This window comes from Rhinatrema bivittatum, chromosome 2 (genome assembly GCF_901001135.1).
Source record: "Rhinatrema bivittatum chromosome 2, aRhiBiv1.1, whole genome shotgun sequence".
Lineage (NCBI taxonomy): Eukaryota > Metazoa > Chordata > Amphibia > Gymnophiona > Rhinatrematidae > Rhinatrema > Rhinatrema bivittatum.
In genome coordinates this window covers 422772708-422794652 of record NC_042616.1, presented here as the reverse complement: position 1 = coordinate 422794652, position 21945 = coordinate 422772708, and the positions used below count along the sequence as shown (strand labels likewise).

General features: G+C 44.8%; 1 protein-coding gene across 1 annotated transcript in view; it reads right to left on the bottom strand.

Annotated features, from left to right (window-relative positions):
- Window positions 1-21714, bottom strand: part of TNRC6B (trinucleotide repeat containing adaptor 6B) — an 877462-nt gene extending 855748 nt beyond the window's left edge. Inside the window, exons 1-2 of the mRNA XM_029590231.1 lie at window positions 21471-21714; window positions 4080-4156 (exon numbers count right to left, since the gene is read on the bottom strand). The gene's annotated coding sequence lies outside the window, so the exon portion shown is untranslated. The remainder of the gene's footprint in view (window positions 1-4079; window positions 4157-21470) is intronic.
- Window positions 21715-21945: the final 231 nt, after the last annotated feature.

The window sequence follows — 21945 nt, the reverse complement described above, 5'->3', positions numbered from 1 at the left end:
GAGTCGTCCGATCCCAGCTTGGACTCCGGGCACGATGGCCGGCTTCCAGGCCTGGAGATGGAAGGTTCCACGGACGCTGTTCTCCTTACCGGAGCAGTCCGATGGTGATCCGGACCAGGTGATGAGTGGGCCTTCAAAGGCGTAGCACCACCCGATTCCTCGCTCCGTAGCGACTGCAGATTTGGGCCCTCTGCCGGCGAGCCTGCGGTGACATCCTGCCGCAGTGCTTGCATGTGGCCTGTTGGTGATCCGGTCCCAGACCCCTGTAGCACCGATCATGTCCATCGGTTATGGACATAATCTTGCCACAAGTGCAGAGCTTGAATGCCGAGGGCCTTGGCTCCTGTTTTTTTTTTAGACATTTTTCTTCTGTTTCCAAGAGTTGCTGAGGAGAACTCTAGCTCTGCGTGCGCTCCCGCGCGCGGAAAAACAGACTGAGGAGAGACTGTTTTTCTGTGCGGGAAGGCACGCACAGCTGCACAGAGCAAAGCTCTGTATCTACTATAAAGCTCCGCCTCCTGGGCCCTGATGGACAGTTCCCATGACAGTATGGTTAATTCAGCCCTGCTATCAACGGGAAATCCTCATCTTCTTTCTTCATGGTTATGAGAGGGTTTTTTTGTTTTGTTTTTTTTTTATAGAAATACGACTGTTTGTACTTTAAGTAAGTGAGGAGAATGAGAGCTCCGCACACTGTTGCACGGAAAATTTTAGACTGAGGAGCCTGAGGTAATCCTACGGGATATAGCAGGGTGGGAGCCTCCGGCTAAAAGACTTTGTTAGGCTTTGAGAGCTCCGCCACCTAGTGGCACGGAGGACATACCCAGACAGCATGGCTAATTCATGCTGCTTATCTACGTGAAAAAAATAGATTAGCTGAAACTAGGTAAAAGCACTGTCTGCATAACCAAATAGAAGATCTGGAAGTCACTGCCAGTTTGGGTTTTTCCCCTTTGATATATCTCAAGATCCCTGGAGGAGGGAAGGGAAGGGAAAGACAGTTATTGTTATTATGGTTATATCTAGTGGCTAATTAAAAAGTACCACTGAGGGCCCAATCACTGACCTAGTGCTACCATAATGCACTCTCACTGGAGAAATGAGGATTTAAATGCATTATGGGATGTTTCGGCTCTCATAACCAGATCCAGTAAGCATTCCAGAAAGAAATTTCATCTTGAGGGTGAGTCAGAGATAGGGTGAAGGAAAGCCTGTGTGTTTTCAGAGCAATTCACAGAGGCCAAAAAGAAAAGCACTAGTTTCATTAGATACTCAAGAAGTTCTATGATAAGAAATACAAGGGTGATGAAACAAAATTTGAGTCACATGCCTTTAGCTGCAACACCAAAATGCAGGTCTGTAAGTCTCTTAAGAACATAAGAAATTGCCATGCAAGGTCAGACCAAGGGTCTATCAAGCCCAGCATCCTGTTTCCAACAGAGGCCAAACCAGGCCACAAGAACCTGGCAATTACCCAAACACTAAGAAGATCCCATGCCACTGATGCAATTAATAGCGGTGGCTATTCCCTAAGTAAATTTGATTAATAGCCGTTAATGGACTTCGCCTCCAAGAACTTATCCAAACCTTTTTTGAACCCAGCTACACTAACCGCATCCTCTGACAACAAATTCCAGAGCTTTATTGTGCATTGAGTAAAAAAGAATTTTCTCCGATTAGTCTTAAATGTGCTACTTGCTAACTTCATGGAATGCCCCCTAGTCCTTCTATTATTCGAAAGTGTAAATAACCGATTCATGTCTACTCGTTCAAGACCTCTCATGATCTTAAAGACCTCTATCATATCCCCCCCTCAGTAGTAGTAGTAGTAGTAGTAGTAGTAGTAGTGTGTGTCAGAGCTGGTAAGTGTGCTCACATATACTATCAGGTCTATCCAGTACAGAGTGGTAGGAAGAGCTGCGTTAGTGCCTGCGGCACCCGCGGTTGCCGCACCTACTGCTCGATCCTGAACACTAATTTTATGTAAATGTAAACCGCGTCTAAGAAGGGCCCGTGAAGCCTTAGGCCCGCGCAACCCATTTTACTGAATAGAGCGCCTATACAGTATCCTGGGTGCGCGGGCCTAACGCTTCACGCCACGCTGGTATCTGTCATTTCAAATGTCATTTGAAATGACAGATACCAGGAAGTCGGGACTGCCAATCCCCCCTCCCCTCCTCCCGAAGCAGGGCGCGAAAAGCAGCCTTGCTCCGGGAGGAGGGGAGAACCTGACAGCGGCGAAGCAAAAAAAAAAAAAGCGAAAAACCAAACCCAAAAGCAAGAAGTAAGTCGCTTCGCTTCTTCCCTCCTCCCGGAGCAAGGCTGCTTTTCGCACCCTGCTCCGGGAGGAGTAGAGAAGCGGCGAAGCAACTTACTTTTGCATCCCCGATCGGACTTACTTTTTTTGCAGCCGTCCGGCCATCTGAAGAAGGTATCGTGGCTCCCCTGCCTCCCGAGGGAAGATGGATGCCAGCACGGGGGAAAGCGGCCCCTGTGCATTCAATTGGCTGCTCAAGACGTGACGTCACATGCAGTGACGCCAAACGTCGTGACGTCACGTCTTGAGCAGCCAATTGAATGCACAGGGGCCGCTTTCCCCCGTGCTGGTATCCATCTTCCCTGGGGAGGGGAAGATACCTTCTTCAGATGGACCGGACGGCTGCAAAACAAGTAAGTTTAGGCAGGAGAAGTCCGATCGGGGATGCAAAAGTAAGTCGCTTCGCTTCTTCCCTCCTCCCGGAGCAAGGCTGCTTTTCGCGCCCTGCTCCAGGAGGAGGGGAGAAGTGACAGCGGCGAAGCAACTTACTTTTTGCTTTTGGTTTTTTCGCTTTTTTTTGCTTCGGGAGGAGGGAGAGGACTGGGGCTGCCCCGGAGACCGGCACCCATGATCGCGGCCGGGGCAGGTGAGCAGGGGCTGGGAGAAAGCTTGCCACCTACCCTTACCCCTGCCTCTACCGCAGGGTCAGGGTAGGCGGTAAGTTAGCAGGTTAAACGCGCGACAAAACGGCAGGGAAAGATAGCGATAGTCGGGGCGCGGGTTACGGGATGCTAGGGAATAGCTAATTCGCTCGTTTGCATGCAATATCCATGCCGCGTGCAGAAGGGGTTGGCCGGGGATTTTAGGACGCGGTAGGAGTAGGTTAAAGTATATTCGGGATCGCAGGAAGGGATAACGCGGCCGGAAAGTGAGTAAAACGCGGCTTAGGAGCAGGGTAAACGCGGCCGCACTTTACAGGATAGACCTGTATATTTTAACACCCAGGTTCCCACAGCTTGAGAATAGAGAGGATGAGTACCTAGTATGAAAACAACCTCTGCAGAATTGGAGGCTTCAGCCTTAAGAAGTTTCCCTTATAATTTTCCTTTTGAAGCTTGATAATTTGGCCACCTATGGTTACAAATTAAGTTGTTTATGAATTTTATTGGCCACTCAGTTTCTGCCACATTGCTTAACTGTACAGTTAAATCATTACAGAGATAAGAGGGAAAAAAACTAAAGCAAAAATTCAACCTACATAGTACACTCAAGCCCTAACTATGGATTCACCCTCAATGCTAGGTTCTCTATGCATAAACCTCCTCACCATTGACTCAGTGATATGGACCCCCAGGACAGCAGAACTAGTACCTCAGAGCAACAGTTTCCAGGGTTGGAGCTAGTGAACACAGGGCTGAAATCAAGAGTTGAATAGAGTACAAATAAAAAAAAACCATCATATTGGAAATAGTCTTATGAGCTGAATCATTCAAACATGGGCACAAGATATCACTCACAGAAAGCACTGGAGTGATGACTGGTGACTACTGAGAAAAGGATGGGAAGACAAGCGTGATGTATTTCAGCAAAAGATCAAGAAGTGCCACACAGCTGTTAGTGTTTTTCACATTTATCTTTTGACTTGTTGGCCAACATATAGTTTCCTTTTAAGATAAAGCAAGCTATCCCATAATAGAAACAGACAGCAAATTCTAACAAGCATGGGTACTACTACAAATCTAAATAGGTGAAACGTTAAGGTAGGTTTAATCACCTCTTCTTGTATGCTAACAATTATTTGTGTGTTATGGTCTTTGTTTACCTTGTGACTGGCTCCAAAGGACAATGGAAGCCCGTAAAGATCAGTCCTGGCTACATTCAGTGCAACAAAAAATAAACCTGAAAAAGAAAAAGTAAGATCTCCATCATGACAATCTAAGATTAGAAAGAGAAAACATAAGACATGTAATTCTTCCTATAATAATTCTTCTTTAAATACAGTATTTTACATTAACCCTATGTGCCACCACAAGAAGCTTCCAAAGTTTGATTTCTAGAACTCAAAAGTCTGTTCAAGATACACCACCAGTTTTCACACACTCCAAAAATATCACTTGCTTTTTTATCTAGATAAGTCCATAACTGAATAGATCTGAGCAAACAACTCCCAAAATGAAAGTGAATGGGTTGTACAAATCCATTAAAATAGTACTTTTGGTTAACTGCACATAAGTAAAGCAAAACGGCTTATCTTTAACATGGTTCTCAGATGATAGCAGTACGACGACAAGCAAGCTCAATGAAATATACATATACATATTTTGCTCTGGTTTTCTGGAATTTAGCTGTTCCATGCTTTATAGCTTTCATTGAGCTTGCAACTTTGGCTCATTTTGACAAATATATCTATATATCAAAATGAGTCAGAAGTTGCAAGCTCAATGAAAGCTATAAGGCATGGAACAGCTAAATTCCAGAAAACCAGAGCAAATTTTTCCCAAATAGATCTTAAATGTCTGTCTAAGCCTATACCCAAGCACACAGGAATACAATTTAGGCTATCGTACTTAAGCGCAACAGACTAATTCAAATTTGCTGTTCATTGGGATTAGCTAGGGATATGTACATTCCATTAGTTACTGGAGTGAGCAAGGGTTCTTCATGGCATGTGGACATGCCATCTGGGGTGGGAGTGTTTAAGGGGCAGGAAGCTCATAAGAAACACCCCCTTCTGAATTCACAACCAAAGCCTAATTTTCTATGGCAACCAGGAAGTTTATTTTGTATCATGGCTTACAGAGCTTGGCAACCCAAAGTTTTTCTTTGCTACTTGTCAGATCTGTGACACTTACAGTTTATGTCTATATAATGCCAATTAAATAGTGCAAAATTATTGCACTGGAAGAATACTGTTTATGTATTAAATACCATCTTGAACTTTTCCCTCGTCAGGTACTTGTTGAGAGAATGAAGGCCCAGGATAGGCCGAAGGCCACCTGATTTCTTGGGAATAAGGAAGTATTGGGAATAAAAACTCTGATGGAGCTGCAAGGAGGGCAACTTTTGAATGCATCGCTGCTGGAGCAGATGGTTGATCTCCTGTAGCAGAGGTCCGCATTGTGGTGTTTTTGTCAGACTAGATGCGGTAAGGAAAGGAGAAAGGAAGTTGAGGGAGTATCCTTCCTGTATGATCTGTAAGACCCAAAGGTCGGATATGATGTTTTCCCAGGCTTGACGAAAACAGGAGAGCCTGCCTCCTACTGAAGTTGGTGGTAGCAGTGGGGACAAATTCCCTAAAAACCTTGAGGACCTTTAGGGGGATGAGAATCCACTGACGGTCGAGGCTGCCGAGGGGGGCGGGAATGCTGCCGCGGTCCTTGCTGCTGTGAAGGCTGTTGGCGACTCGGCTGGTACGACAGAGACCAGTAAGCTGGGTAAAGCCGATATGCACGACGTGGGTAAGGTGGTTTTCTGTATGAGGAAAAGGAGCGTCTTGATGAAGCTGAATCGGAGGGGGCAGTCAGAGACATGACAGCTACCTTTTGTTCTTTAAGCTGTGCGACCGTCTCCGTCAATTTATCTCCAAAAAGATTGTCCGGGAGGAATATCCGCTTGCTTCTCGTGAACATCGTCGTGACGGACTGAGCTCGCTCGTAACCATGCCAATCGGCGAGCCGCAAAAGCATTGGCGGTGGATTTCGAAGTGTGAAATCTCTCATATACTGAGCGAAGGTGTCGTATTCCCTCTTCCATGACGTGGAACTCCTGTGGAAGTCGATCGTCTGGGGATGCAGCCTGCAACAGGGGTTTTAGAGTCTAGAGACAATCATAAAGATACTGCGTCACATAAAATTGGTGCTGCTGTATCTTGGCATTCAACATGCCCGATTGGAATGCCTTTTTAGTGAAGTCATCCAGGTACTTGCAGTCCTTGCCAGGGGGTGAATTTAAATGCAGCCTAGTCTTCTTTGCTCTCTGCATTGCGGATTCAACCATGACAGAGGCATGAAGGAGCTGGACCATGGAATAAAACAGTGATTGACTCATACGGTATTTTAGATCCATTTTATGGGAAGTTGGCAGTCCTGAAAAGGGGGATTCCCATGCTTTGGTCATCACAGTGTCTAGGACATTGTGGGAAGGCAAAGCCGTAGGCTCCACAGGAGTGTCAAAACTCCCGAGGCTCCCCATCATTTCCTGTCTGGGGTCAGGGACTTTCCGGGATTCCACATCAAGGCGTTGTCCCATCTTTTCTAGGAATTTAGAATAGGAAAGATCTTCCGGCTGAGAGACAGGCTCAGGTGGAATCTCAGCAGGGTCTGAGGGGTATCCTGTGGAGGAGCCCAGCGAAGTGGCCGGTTGGGGGGAATCCTCTGTAGGAGGAGACTGTGGTGGAGGCTGTCCGGAGGGTGAAGGCCCTGGGCTGGGGCTGCTCTGCGGTGACCTCAGGGTGTCCATGGGTCTGTCTGGTGGGTGTTGACCTTGTTGTTCCACAGTTGTGAGAAACCGTGTTAGTATGAGATAGCCTGAGAGGCCAAGCTTGTCGAAGGAAGTGGCCTGGGTTCTGTTGGAGTGCCATTCGGGGGTATTGTTGCCAACAAAATGTCAGTGTCCAGACCCCTGGGTCAATCGCTGTTCACAGGAGGCAGTCTGTCCATTTCCCGTAAGGGTTCCTGAAGACCTGATTGCTTCTGGTGTTGGGACGCCGTAGAAAGGCCCGAGAAAATGCTTGAGGATGAGGAACCGTGGGAGACAGCTGGTGAAGATGGTCCTCCCTCCAAGTCGACCACCAGAAGGGGAGAGTGCTCCCTAGGCTGCTAATGTCTTGAAACATGCTTCTTCTGTGGCTTGGGGGCACCATGTATCGGCTGCTTCGGCATCAGTGAGCTTTGGTACGTCGATGGAATGGGTGCGGGCGCCAGTGGTGCGTTGTGGGGTCGACTCTTTGACGTAGATGCGTCTGTGTGGTGTCGGTGTGCACATGATGATTCGATGACTTCGACACAGATGTTTTCTTCGGCGGCGACACATCTAACTCCGTGCTTCGGTGTCTCGTGGGCTCGCTTCGGCGCCGGCCTGGCTGAGCCAGGAGATCCGACCGAGGAAGCCTGATGCTGGAAGGGTTCTTTAGACGTCCGGGGGGGGAGGGCCCAGAGAGGATCTGGCTGACTCCCTGAAGGGGCATAGGAGCCCGATGCCGCTCCATTCAACTGGTCAATGTGGGCAGACCTTTACCGCTGGGCTTGGGGGGACATGTGGCCGCAGTCCCGGCATGAATTTCAGAGATACCATCTTGAACTTTTCCCGAACCATCCATTTGTTCAGGTCCCCGAGGTCCAGGATGGGACGGAAGCCTCCCGATTTCTTTGGAATTAGAAAATATGGGGAGTAAAAACCCTTGCACTGTTGCGCCCTAGGGATGTATCGGATAGCCTTCTGATGTTGAAGTAGGGCTATCTCTTGGGCGAGTTGAGGGTGTAATGTTTTCAAACCCCGAGGTGCTAGATGTGGAATTTGAGGCTTGGTTAGAAACTGAAGCTGATATCCATTCACAATCTGCTTGTGATTTAACTACTCTGAACAATTTTGTATCATCTGCAAATTTGACTACCTCACTTGTCGTATTCCTTTCCAGATCATTTATATATATATTGAAAAGCACCAGTCCAAGTACAGATACCTGAGGCACTCCACTGTTTACACTTTTCCACTGAGAAAATTGACCATTTAATCATACTCTCTGTTTCCTGTCTTTTAGCCAGTTTGTAATCCACGAAAGGACATCGCCACCTATCCCATGACTTTTTACTTTTCCTAGAAGCCTCTCATGAGGAACTTTGTCAAACGCCTTCAGAAAATCCAAATATACTACATCTACTGGTTCACCTTTATCTACATGTTTATTAACGCCTTCAAAAAAGTGAAGCAGATTTGTGAGGCAAGACTTGCCTTGAGTAAAGCCATGCTGACTTTGTTCCATTAAACCATGTCTTTCTATATGTTCTGTGATTTTGATATTGAGAACACTTTCCACTATTTTTCCTGGCACTGAAGTCAAGCTAACTGGTCTGTAGTTTCCCGGATCACCCCTGGAGCCCTTTTTAAATATTGGGGTTACATTAGCCACCCTCCAGTCTTCAGGTACAATGATAGGTTACAGATTTTTACTAATAGTTTGAATTTCATTTTTTAGTTCCTTCAGAACCCTGGGGTGTATTCCATCCGGTCCAGGTGATTTACTACTTTTCAGTTTGTCAATCAGGCCTACCACATCTTCTAGGTTCACCGTGATTTGGTTCAGTCCATCTGAATCATTACCCATGAAAACCTTCTCTGATACGGGTATCTCCCTAACATCCTCTTCAGTAAACACTGAAGCAAAAAAATAATTTAACCTTTCCGTGGTGCGATGGCTTTATCTTCTCTGATTGCCCCATTAACCCCTCGATCATCTAACGGTCCAACTGACTCCCTCACAGGCTTTCTGCTTTGGATATATTTTTTAAAGTTTTTACTGTGAGTTTTTGTCTCTACGGCCAACTTCTTTTCAAATTCTCTCTTAGACTGTCTTATCAATGTCTTACATTTAACTTGCCAACGAGTTGGTCCGACAGTAGTGGGTTATCTCATATGTTTGTGTAACTTGCCAACTTTTATGCATTATCCTATTTTCTTCTGTTGGATCCTTCTTTTGGCTCAAATAGCTTCTTTCACCTCCTCTTTTAACCTTGCCAGTGATTGTTTTGCCTTCTTTCCACCTTTCTTAATGTGTGGAATACATCTGGACTGTGCTTCTAGGATGGTTTTTTGTTTGTTTGTTTTTTTTTTTCTTTTAACAATGACCACACCTCTTGCACACTTTTTACCTTTGAAGCTGCTCCTTTCAGTTTTTTTCTAACAATTTTTCTCATTTTATCAAAGTTTCCCTTTTGAAAGTTTAGCACGAGAGCCATGGATTTGCTTACTGTCCCCCTTCCAGTCATTAATTCAAATTTGATCATATTATGATCACTATTGCCAAGCGGCCCCACCACCGTTACCTCTCTCACCAAATCCTGTGCTCCACTGAGAATTAGATCTAAAATTGTTCCCTCTCTTGTCGGTTCCTGAACCAATTGCTCCATAAAGCTGTCATTTATTGCATCTAGGAACTTTATCTCTCTAGCATGTCCCGATGATTGCAATTACCCCAATATTGACTGGGTAAATGTATCTCCCATTATTACCGCACTACCAATTTGGTTAGCTTCTCTAATTTCTCTTAGCATTTCACTGTCCGTCTCATCATCTTGACCAGGTGGACGGTAGTATACTCCTATCACTATAGTCTTCCCCAACACACAAGGGATTTCTACCCATAAAGATTCGATTGTGCATTTAGGCTCATGCAGGATGTTTATCCTGTTGGACTCTTTGCCATCCCAGACATAAAGCGCCACACTGCCTCCCGGGTGCTCCTCTGTCATTGCGATATAATTTGTACCCCTGTATAGCACTGTCCCATTGGTTATCCTCCTTCTGCCATGTCTCTGAGATGCCAATTAATACTATGTCATCATTCACTGCTATACATTCTAATTCTCCCATCTTACTTCTTAGACTTCTGGCATTAGCATATAAACATTTCAAAGTTTGTTTTTTGGTTGTATTTTCATTCTGATTTTTAATTGATAGGGTAAGTTAGAATTTTTTAGCTCAGGTGAGTTTTTAGTTATAGGCACTTGGATTACTTTTCTTCTTACTGGAACCTCACTGGTCGGGAATCCCTAATTCTAATGCATCATTAGTATCCTTTGAAGATACCTCCCTCTGAACCATGCGCTGCTGAGCGACTGTCGGCTTTTTAAAATTGATCTAGTACATGAGGCAAAGAACAAGGATAATTACAAACAAAATGGTAGTTTTCATGTCTTAGTAAGCGAGTTGTTTTGAGAATCTTCCATTTTCTTGTTTGATTTATTTATTCTTCATGATTCTATTATTTTTGTCCTTATTTTTGTGGTTCTGTATATTCTGATGATTTTAAGTTAAATTATATGCATTTTTGAATAGCTATGTTTTTAGTTCACGTTTAAATCTTTCTTTCTGGTAAAATACGTAACGCATCAGGCAGGGAATTCCAGAGCTTTGGACCTGCTATTGAAAACACTCTCTCTCTTATTTGTGTCATATGTGTGCACCATATTGTGAAAATAGACAATAGTTCCTTTATTTTGAGATTAGACCCTGCAGTACTACGTTAATACCCCAAGGTACGGGAGGCTTTTGTATAGGGGGCCTCAAGTGCAAAAGTTCCTTCATGTATCAAGAAACTAGAGGATGGTGTGATACAGAACTACCCTCCTCTGAGACTTAGTAAGTGGATATAGCGCTCAGGTGTATTCTAATGGAAGAAGTTGCGAGACCTATTCCAAAAAGGTAGTGAAGGTAATCCAGCAGTAGCAGAGAGATTCACATGTGAATGGATTTATGGACTGCTGTTCAAACCATCTGGTATAAATGTTTTCATTTGAAGGAATAGTTACATCTAATAGATTGTTTCTTTGCCGAGACTATGATATCTTCTACTTTGGATAATAAGTGGAATTGTGCTAGGGTCAAGCGCTCAATTTCCATGCTGTGAAATTTAGAAAAGATTGGAAGGGATGGAGGAGTAACCCTGCCTCCTGAGTTAGTAGAGACGGATCAGATCCCAGACTTAGTGGGGGCTCTTCTTTCCCTCTCTCATCTTCTCACTTCCCTTCAACTCTTTAAATCTCTCCCCTCCCTTCCCTCTCATTCAGCCCACCTTGGGTTCTGCCTAATATTCTGTTAATGGGGCCTAGCCTAGGAAACTCAACCACCCTGTGTCACTGCCACACATGAGGGGGAAAAAAAAACCCAACTTCCTCAACGAGATATATTTGGCCACAGAAAAGAAGAAACAATGTGAGCTAGTCAGGATCCAGTTCATGGGCTGTAGTATAGGGGACTTTAACCTAAACATTCATTCCCTTCCATGGAATTATGGTGGCTGGCAGCCACTGCCTCAGAAAAGTATACTCTACTAAGCTATTACCTTCAAATTTAGTATGAATTTCCTCAGCTCAAACCTCCCAAGAGCCTTCTCTAAAGGATGATTAGTGAACCAGCCAAGTGGTTCAGGTGGCAAGTGCAATCCACTGCTATGCAGAAAGTCCCAGATTTGATGCCCGACTTGGGTCTCCGATTCCCCACATTAGCTGGGGATACTGCCGAGGAGGAAGAGAGGGAGTGACGGCCATTGCTTAAGGGAGACACCTAGTAGCCAGATTCAGGATCTATAAATGCAGGATTCTAGGAGCTATAACATTCTGGCTGGATGCAGGATGTCCCACAACTAGCCACACTTATCCCAGGTCACCAGCTGCTGCTCCATATGACCAGGATGCTGCTAACACCTGCAGCCCAACCCTGTCGGCACGGCCCACCTTAGGAGGCACACTTCTGACCATGCTTTAAGCACCCCCGAGGAGGGAAAACTCAGCAGCGCTGGAGGATGACATCAGAGATAGCTGGGGATTTAAACCCCAGCCACGCTCCTAATCCGTGCCTCAGCAACAGATCCTCCTGCAGTGTGTATTGCAGGAGTGGCTACTGCAAACAAATTTATCACATGCATATTCATTGTGGTTAACCTGAAAACCTGGCCAGTTTGTGGCTCTCGAAGACCAGAATTGGCCACCCCTGGTGTATTGCTATCTCGTGTTTGCCTTGCCTTTCTCCTTGCCTAACCATACTGTCTTTTGCCCTGTCTTATTGTTTACCATGTCTTTGTCCTTGACTGTCTGCTCATCCCTGCCTGACTTCCAGACCCCGACTACACCCGCTGCCTGCCCTGACCCCAGTTTGGACTAGACACTGCCTGATCTCCACCTGCCCCGACCTCGGCCCAGACTCCAACACTGCCTGACTTTTGCCTGGACCTAGACACTATTTGTTCACTGCCCACCCTGACCCTGGCTTGCTACTGACCACACCTTACAGAATTCTGACCCAAGCCATGCTGGCCCCTGGAACCCAAGGGCTCTCAACCTGCGGAGAATGGGGCTGGTATAGGCAAAGCCAGCGTGTCCACCTGCTGTCAGCATGGGCCTAGTGGGTTCCACCTGCTAGACTGCATCACAGCCAAAGGTCTCACATCTGTGACAGATTGCTGAGATCATGAGCTCGGTAGATTCATCCCCAGCTCAGGCTATTTCAGGGTTGGCTCTCCAAGTCTAGCAGCAAGACCAGATCAATTGTATGACCAGATTACTCCAAGGTCTCGCAGCCCAAATGGACTCCATGCAGGTCCATATACTTGCACCAGCCATTCACCCAGCTGCACCAGCACTGCATCTGAGACCCATGCCACATTTGCCACTGGGATATGACAGGGATACCAAGGCCTGCAAAGACTATTAACCAGTGCATGATGCACTTTGAACTACAGCTTCTCTTCGGACCAGATCAAGGCGACATTCTCTCTCTCTCTCTCTCTCCCATGGCTGGTTCTGCCCTAACCTGGGCTTCACCCCTATGAGAACGGAACGGCCCCCTTATGGGGAATCTGAACAACTTCCTTAAGCAGTTCCAGCAAATGTTGCTCCTCCTCTGCCACCACTGAAGTACTCCCAGAACATTTTTATATAAGTTTATAACTATCTGATGGTATTCTATTTAAAGTGTGTTGAAATCATTTTATTGGTATGGTTGCTGCTCATGGAGTTCTAAGGGGACCCCCAACACACACACAAAGTTCTAAAGGGACTCTGGCCCTCAACTCTAATAAGCACCAGTAATGTGACCCTGTTTAAAAAAAAAAAAAAAAGTCTGCCCACTCCCTGCCCTAGACCCAGTCCCTATAAGGGCGTGTCCACCTGCTGTCAACATGGGCCTAGTGGATTTGCCTGCTAGGCTGCATCAACCATGATCCAGCCAAAGGGCTCACATGGTGCATAGTCCAAGACCGTCACTGTAAGAATAAAAAAACTAGGTAATGTTTGTGAGATGGATAGCATCAGAACCAGAACTACGGTATATACAATACTCAAGTTGTGGTCATTACCGAGATGATATATTTTATGTTTTAGTCTCTGTCTCTTTCCAAATAATTCCTAACATTCTATTTCCATTTTTGGACCGCCACTGCACACAAGCTGAAGATTGTCCACAATGACTCCTGGGTGGTTACTCCTAATCTGGAATCCAGCATTGTGTACCCTGGTTATATTCCTTTTCTCAATCGCCTTGCCTCCAAGCTGAAGAGCCCTTTCTACGTAAAGCAGCCATTCCAGCCCCTTTATTATTTGTGTTGCTCTATCTTTTTGAGATATGGCAATCAGAAGCGCACACAATACTCAAGCTGTGGTCAATACAGTGACATAATTTGTTTTATTGTCCATTCCTTTCCAAATAATTCCTAAAATTCTATTTGCTTTTTTTTTTCTTTTTTAAACTGTCGCCACACACAAGCTGAAGAGCTTGTGTGTGGCGACAGTTTAAAATATAACCACCCAAGATCCTTTTCTTGGGTGGTTATATTCTAATACAGAAACCAGCATTGTGTAGCTATGTGCATCACTGCGTACATGTCCACATTAAATTTCATCTATCATTTAGATGTTCAGTCCCAGAATCTGACAAAATCCTTCTGCAGTTCTTCACAGTTCATGTGTGTTTTAACTTTGAATAATTTTGTCATCTGCAGATTTGATCACCTCACGCTTAGCACACTTTTACAGAGCATTTATGTAAATATTAAAAAGCACCAGTCCCAGTACAGATCCCTTGAGCACTCCACTATTTTACCTCTCTCCACTGGAAAACTGACCATTTAGTCCTACTCTCCATTTCCGTGTTTTAACTATTTACCAACCCACAGTAGGACACTGCTTTATATCCCATGACTTTTTAATTTCATGAAAAACGTCTCATAAGGAAGTTTGTCAAATGCCTTCTGAAAATCCAGATATAGTATATCAATTGGCTCACCCTTATCTACAGAGCCAGTGCAAGAGTATTATGCACCCTCAGACAACCTTCAGCCTTACCATCCCCTCCTCCTCCCTCTGCCTCCCATTAACTTTCAAGCTCATGGACTAATCCCGTTCCTCAAGATTTTGATAATAAAACTCAAAAATCATGACACCACCACCAGCCCTCCAGAACAATCCTGAAAACACACAAACTGAATGTAGGGAGGACAATTTTTAAAAATCATTTAGAAACAGAAACATGACAGCAGAAAAAGACCATAATGGCCCATCTAGCCTGCCCATCCATCTAATTTATATTGCCTTTATATTTACCATCACTCCCTCAAGAGATCTGCTACATTTATCCCATGCTTTTTTGAATTCACATACTGTTTCCACCACCTTCACTGGGAGGCTCTCTATAAAGAAATATTTCCTAAAATTACTCCTGAATCTACCCCCTTTAACCCTTATCCCATGACCTTTGTTCTAGAGCTTCCTTTCCACTGAAAGAGGCTCACCTCCTGTGCATGGGAACCTTTGAAATATTTAAATGTCTCTCTTATCTCCACTATATAACCTTTCCTTTACAGTGTACATGTTCAGATCTTTAAGTCTATCGCCATATGCTTTAGAACTAAGACCAATGATCATTTTAATAGCCACCCTCTGGACTTCCAACTGGTTTATATCCTTTTGAAGGTGCGAACTCCAGAATTGTACACAGTATTCCAAATGAGGTCTCACCAGAGACCGATATAGGAGCAATATCACCTCCCTTTTTCTGTTGCCTATTCCTCTCACTATTCAGCCAAGCATCTTTCTGGCTTTTGCTGTCACTTTATCCACCTGTTTGGTCACCTTAAGATCATCAGATACAATTACCCCAAAATCCCACTCCTTTTTTGTGTCTAGAAGAATTTGCCTCAATACTGTACCTCTCTTGGGTTTTCGTGCCTAAATACATTACATTTTAGCTGTCAATCTCTAGCCCAGAGGATCCCAAACCTGTCCTGGGGGTCACCCAGCCAATCTGGTTTTCAGGATTTCCACAATGAATATACATGAAATAAAATTTGTATACTGTGGAGGTAGTGCATGCAAATTTCATGCATATTTATTGCGGATATCGTGAAAACCCACTTGTTGAGGATCCTCCAGGTTTGAGAACCAGTGCTCCATTCCCCGAGCTTCACTAGATCCTTCCTCATGTTTTCTGCCTGTCTACCCTGTTGCAGAGTTTGGTAACATTGGCAAAAAGAAACTTTTCCTGACAATCCTTCTGCAACATCACTCAAGAAAATGTTAAAAAGAACTGGTCCCAAGACTGAACCTAGAGACACACTGCTAGTAAAGCCCCCTCCAAGTAAACTCCATTGACCACTATCCTTTGTCATCTCCCAAACAGCCACCCAGTCAGTCTAAATTCCATACCAAGGGCACTCTATTTATTTATTTATTTAAAACTTTTATATACCGACGTTCAAATGGATATCACATCGGTTTACATATTAACAGGGGTAACAATAAACAACAGTAGGAGGAAAATAATAGTTACATCTAACAGGGGAATTCAAAAGGAACGGGATAGCGAGGAAGAAAAGCAAAGATTAGTGAGGATTAGAATTAACTTTAAGAGAGAGAGCAACTATATTACATTACAGCCACATTATAATACGGTACCGTAGTAGAGTATTATATAACATTATCTGAAGGTATATTACATTATATTACATTGCAGATTACAGACTTTATTACAGAGCTAAGTTGTCCAGGGATGCTATGATTAGGTAAAAATGTCTGTTTGAAGAGCCAGGTTTTCAACTTTTTTTTGAAAGTTGTTGTGCACTGCTCTAGACGTAAGTCAGGAGGCATCGAGTTCCATAGAGACGGTCCTGCTATGGAAAAGGCTCTTTGTCGGGTGGAGGCAAGGTGTGAGAGTTTGTAAGAAGGGGTTGACAGAGTTCCTAAATAGGCGGATCTGGTTGGTCTCTTGGGGGAGTGATATTGGAGTGAACCATTTAGCCAAATCATCTCTTTATTATGTAGGGTTTTATGGATAATTGTTAGGCATTTATGTTGGATTCTGGCAGGGATTGGAAGCCAGTTCTTTGAGAATTGGGGTTATGTGGTCCGATCTGCGTGAGTTTGTGAGGATTCTAGCTGCTGCATTTTGTAGCATCTGCAGCGGTTTGATTGTGGTTGAAGGTAGACCCAAGAGTAAGGCATTACAATAGTCTAACTTTTTGAATATGGTGGCTTGGAGGACTGTTCGGAAGTCACTAAAGTGGAGGAGGGGTCTTAGTTTCTTCAGTATGTGAAGTTTAAAGAAGCAGTCCCTTGTTATGTTAGATATGTGTTTTTGGAGATTGAGGTGGTTATCCAGGGTTACCCCTAGATCTCTGACATGAAGTGAAGAGGGGTTGGAGGGGATAGGGAGGGTGGGGATGTGGTGGGCAGGTGAGATAAAAAGTAGTTCTGTTTTTGAAGTGTTTAGGGCGAGCCTGAGGTTAGTGAGAAGGCTGTTGATTGACTTGAGGCATGTATCCCAGGTTTTGAGGGCGTTAGTCACAGAGTCGGTGACAGGGATGAGAACCTGGACGTCATCTGCATAAACGTAGTGTGTAAGTCCTAGGTCTGCAAGGAGTTGGCACAAAGGAAGAAGGTAAATATTGAAGAGGGTTGGGGAAAGGGAGGAGCCTTGAGGGACCCCATGGGATAGCTTAACAGGGTTTGATTCGTAGTTGCCGAATTTGACTTTAAAGTGACGATCGGCCAGAAAGGAAGTGAACCAACTCAGTGCTGGGCCTGAGATACCGATGTCAGAGAGCCGGTCGATTAGTATATTGTGGCTAACGGTATCAAAGGCCGCAGAGATGTCTAGCATGGCCAGAATACATGTTTGGCCTTTATCAAGGCTTTTAAGAATGGTGTCGGAAAGGGAGATTAGGAGAGTTTCTGTGTTAAAGAACTTTCGGAAGCCGAACTGTGCTGGGAATAACAGACTGTGATTTTCAAGGTGTTCTATGAGCTGAGCATTTACTACCCTTTCCATGAGTTTCGCTATGAATGATAAATTGGATATTGGTCTGAAGTTGGAAGGAACTGCGGGATCTAGGTTAGGTTTCTTTAGTATGGGTTTGAGGATGGCTTGTTTCAGTTCAGCGAGGACTTGACCAATAGTGAGGGAGCGGTTAATGATTTCTGATATGGGTTTAGCTATGATGTCAGGGATAGCCAAGAGGGATTTAGTAGGGATGGAGTCTTCAGGATGTGAGGACGGTTTCATTTTCTTTAGGAATCTAGAAATCTCAGATGCAGATGTAAGTTCGAAAGAATTTAGAGTGGTGTTGGGGTTCTTCTGGATGGTGAAAGGGAGAGGGGAGGGAGGAGGGAGAGATGATATAAGGTTGGTAATTTTGGTGTGGAAGAAGTTAGCTAATTCATTACATTTTTTTTTGCATCAGTATCTAACTCTAACTGTGTCAAAAGCTTTACTGAAATCCAAGTACCCTATATCCATTGCTCTCCCCTGATCCAACTCTCTGGACACCCATTCAAATAAAAATCAAATTCATCTGACAAGATTTACCTTTAATAAAACCATGTGGCCTCAGATTTTATAATCCATTGGGTTCCAGAATCTGTACTATTCTCTGATTTATCAGAATAAAAGGGCTTTTTGAAAATTACCCACCTTCAAAGTAATAAGATTTAAATAAAAAGCATAAGCCTATCTCCAATTAGGTTTTTACAGAATTGCTCTAATGGAAGAACCAGCACTGCTTGCATATCAATAGAGCACTAACTCCAAGAATTCAAACAGCAACAACCTTACTCATGAAAAGGCAGCAATGTGAATACTACACCAGGATGTAGAACAGCATTACAATTCTTCCTAGGAAAAGGAATGGCCTAGTGTTTAAAGCAATGGACTGAGAACTAGGGAAACCAGGGCTCAAATCCCACTGACACTTCATCTCCCATTGTCTCAGGTAGATTGTAAACTCTTTAGTGCTACGACTTAAAAGTACATGAATTCTAAAAATGTTTTAAATCCCCTTGAGCATTTGAAAACGTGGGCTAAAAATCCAAAGTTTATTATTAGCAGTACACCTTTTGGACAAACAGAAAAAGCTGGATTATACATTAGCAGAATATCTAATGCTAATCACAAACAAAACAGAAAAATAAATATTCAAATACAGAATAAGAGACCAAATTATAAACAAATTTGCAGACAAAAAATTGAATTCTTGTCCTCTCCAAGTTTGCTTCTTCCTCTCCTGTTCCCTGCAGGACAAGAGGGGAGGAGCTGCGTTGGGATAGAGCAGAGTGGTTTTGCTCTAGCATCACTCTTCTCCCCTTCTGTTCTGCACACACTGCAGGGGGGGGGGGGGTCCGTCACCTTCTCAAACCTCTGCCTGAGGTTTGAGAAGGTAACCAATAGAGTCAACAGGCCGAGCAGCTGATGCTGCCCTGAAACCTGCTGTGCTCTAAGCAATTATCTAGTCTTCCAAATGAAGACAGAGCTCTGCTTATCTACCTGTTTATTTATACCAGAGCTTTCCAAACTGTGTGTCGCGATATGTTAGTGTGTCACCTGCAGTGTGAAGGTGTGTTGCGCGAACGTAGCACATTAAAGCAGTCGGCACCTCAGAAGCCGTTCCCCTCCAGCATCACGCTCATGCGACAGCAACTCTGACGCGAACGTAGCACGCAGTGTTGCCAACCTAGCTTATTTCCCGTGAGTTTGATCTTTTTTTTCTAGTGATTTGCTTTTTTTTTTTTTTTTAGTTCGCAGGTTGCTTATTATTGGGCGATTTTTGCTGTCAATCGCGTTTTGTTTGGGCTTGGTGGGTGGGACTTGAGCCCAGCTGTCCCTATCATTGGCTGCTGCTGCCGATGAGGCCTCTCCATGAGGAGCATGTGGGCAAACAGGTACTGACTGCAAGCAACAGTGTCTGGTGATCATGGAAAGTGTTATGCACCATGGCAGGCTTGAACCCTGAAGAGAGAGAAGCACTTAACTGGCAAAAATCAAAAAGAAGAGGTACATGAGTGTGGGGGCCAGACATGTGCTTGGGGTAGAGAGAGAGATATGAGTGTGTGGGGGCCAGACATGTGCTTGGGGTAGAGAGAGAGATATGAGTGTGTGGGGGCCAGACATGTGCTTGGGGTAGAGAGAGAGATATGAGTGTGTGGGGGCCAGACATGTGCTTGGGGTAGAGAGAGAGATATGAGTGTGTGGGGGCCAGACATGTGCTTGGGGTAGAGAGAGAGATATGAGTGTGTGGGGGCCAGACATGTGCTTGGGGTAGAGAGAGAGATATGAGTGTGTGGGGGCCAGACATGTGCTTGGGGTAGAGAGAGAGATATGAGTGTGTGGGGGCCAGACATGTGCTTGGGGTAGAGAGAGAGATATGAGTGTGTGGGGGCCAGACATGTGCTTGGGGTAGAGAGAGAGATATGAGTGTGTGGGGGCCAGACATGTGCTTGGGGTAGAGAGAGAGATATGAGTGTGTGGGGGCCAGACATGTGCTTGGGGTAGAGAGAGAGATATGAGTGTGTGGGGGCCAGACATGTGCTTGGGGTAGAGAGAGAGATATGAGTGTGTGGGGGCCAGACATGTGCTTGGGGGGGGAGAGAGATATGAATGTGTGGGGGACAGACATGTGCTTGGGGGGAGAGAGAGATGAGTGTGTGGGGGACAGACGTGTGCTTGGGGGGGGAGATGAGTGTGTGGGAGACAGACATGTGCTTGGGGGGGGGAGATGAGTGTGTGGGAGACAGACATGTGCTTGGGGGGAGAGAGATGAGTGTGTTACTCAAATTATAACAATAACAATCTTGGAATATTATATATTTTTAATATAAATGAAAGGTTTTCATGACATAGGTTGGTCGTGAAACATTTTATTTATGTATATATTTAAGGAAACATACATAAATTGTCAAAATATGTTTCATTCGTGAACCTTTAACCTCTGGTTTGCTAATAGACTGAATTACTGTGTCATGAAATTATGTTTGTCTAAAAAGTGTGTCACCATCATGAAAAGTTTGGAAAGCTCTGATTTATACCTGCAAAAACATTCCAATGTATTGAACGGCAAGACCTTTGCTAGATTGTTTACATTTTATATTTCACCTTTCAAGACACTTTAAAGTGGTCCCTCCCTATCCCCAGAGGGCTTACATTCTAATTTCATGTCGGCACTTCCCTATTAATTGTAGCTATAGTGTTACACTTCCATAATATACGATCATTCACAAGGCTACAAATTTCTCTCACACAAGAATTTACAAACTAGGGAGCCTTATAACACTCAACATTTTTTCCAGACACAATGGCAAACACATCTCCAGAACATCTGGCCCTAAACGTTTAACATAAAAATCTTAAGGGCTCCCGCGAGGTCATGCAATAAGTGGTGGCCAGGGGAACGAAATCCGAGGTCTCCAGAATTAGCGGTCTCCACTCCAAAAGCCCAACACAATCCATCAGCGGGGTAGCCCGGACTGGAACAACCATGACTCTGCACGTTCTACTAAAAATTTGGTGAGCTTAAGGTAGGTCGTGGAAGATTAAACCAAGAGACCCTAGCAGCAGCGTGACAGTTTGGAGGCTTCCTCTTCCTCCTCACCTGAGACTCGCCAATCTCCGCCTGCCTAGCCACAACAACAAAAAGTAAAATATCCAATAAATCTTTCCGATTTAAAGTAGGAAGGAGGAGGAGGAGAAAAGAAAATATGAAAAGAAAATAAGGCGTTGTAGCAGGAAAAAAAAAGTGTTTTAAAGAAGTCTCTCACGGTGATTTCGGTCCTCGCCGCCCATAAGAGGGGTTTCTAGGACCCTCCCCCCTCCTCGACTGCAGCGCGAGACCCCGGAGCCGAACGCGACCCCTCAAGCCGTCACCCGACCCATGCGCGAGACGGCGCGGGAAGAGTAAGCGAAGAGGGCGAGAAGAGTGAAAATAAAGCGACCCGCCAACCGCCCAGAGGGCCACAGGCAGCCTAAGCCGCGCGAGCCCTCCCTTAAGGACACTTTGGTGGAGCGCAGCTGCCGCGGCTAAGGACAACTTCTCCCCTTGGAGGCGGCGGAGGAGAGCTTTCATCTTCTTGCCTAGCATGGCCCGACTACGGCAACAGGGCCTGCTCGTCTTCCTCTCACCCCCCCCCGAACGAGAAAGGGTTTTAGTTTGGGTTAGAGAGGGAAGGAAAACTGTACTCACCCAACTAACCCCTCCAAAGTTCGCTCCTATCCTGCTTTTATCTTCTTCGAACGTTGCCTCTTTTTTTAATTTTTTTTTTTTTTTTTTTGGCTTGTTTACCTCCGGATAATTTAATAGTTGTTTTGACTTTGTAATTCTCCTCAGTTATTTTTTCACGTCACATCATAAATACAAGCGTAAAACAAAAATAAAAACTTTTACGTCGGTCTTGTTTCTTTCGCCCACCCCCCTCCCCCAATTTAACCAAAACACAAACATACACACGCACGGGAACACACCCCGTTCACTGGCGACCGAGAGTTACGCCCCGCCTCCTAGTGTGTGTCCTACCTCCAATTGGACAGCGAGCTGTTTGTCTTCCAAGATCGCTAATACCATTGGATGGCTTCTGCGGTCATCCTGTCATTCTGAAAGCTATGTAGAAGCACTAGCATGCGCAACTCGCAGTCTTTTAGGCTGAACAGGGATTAGCTGA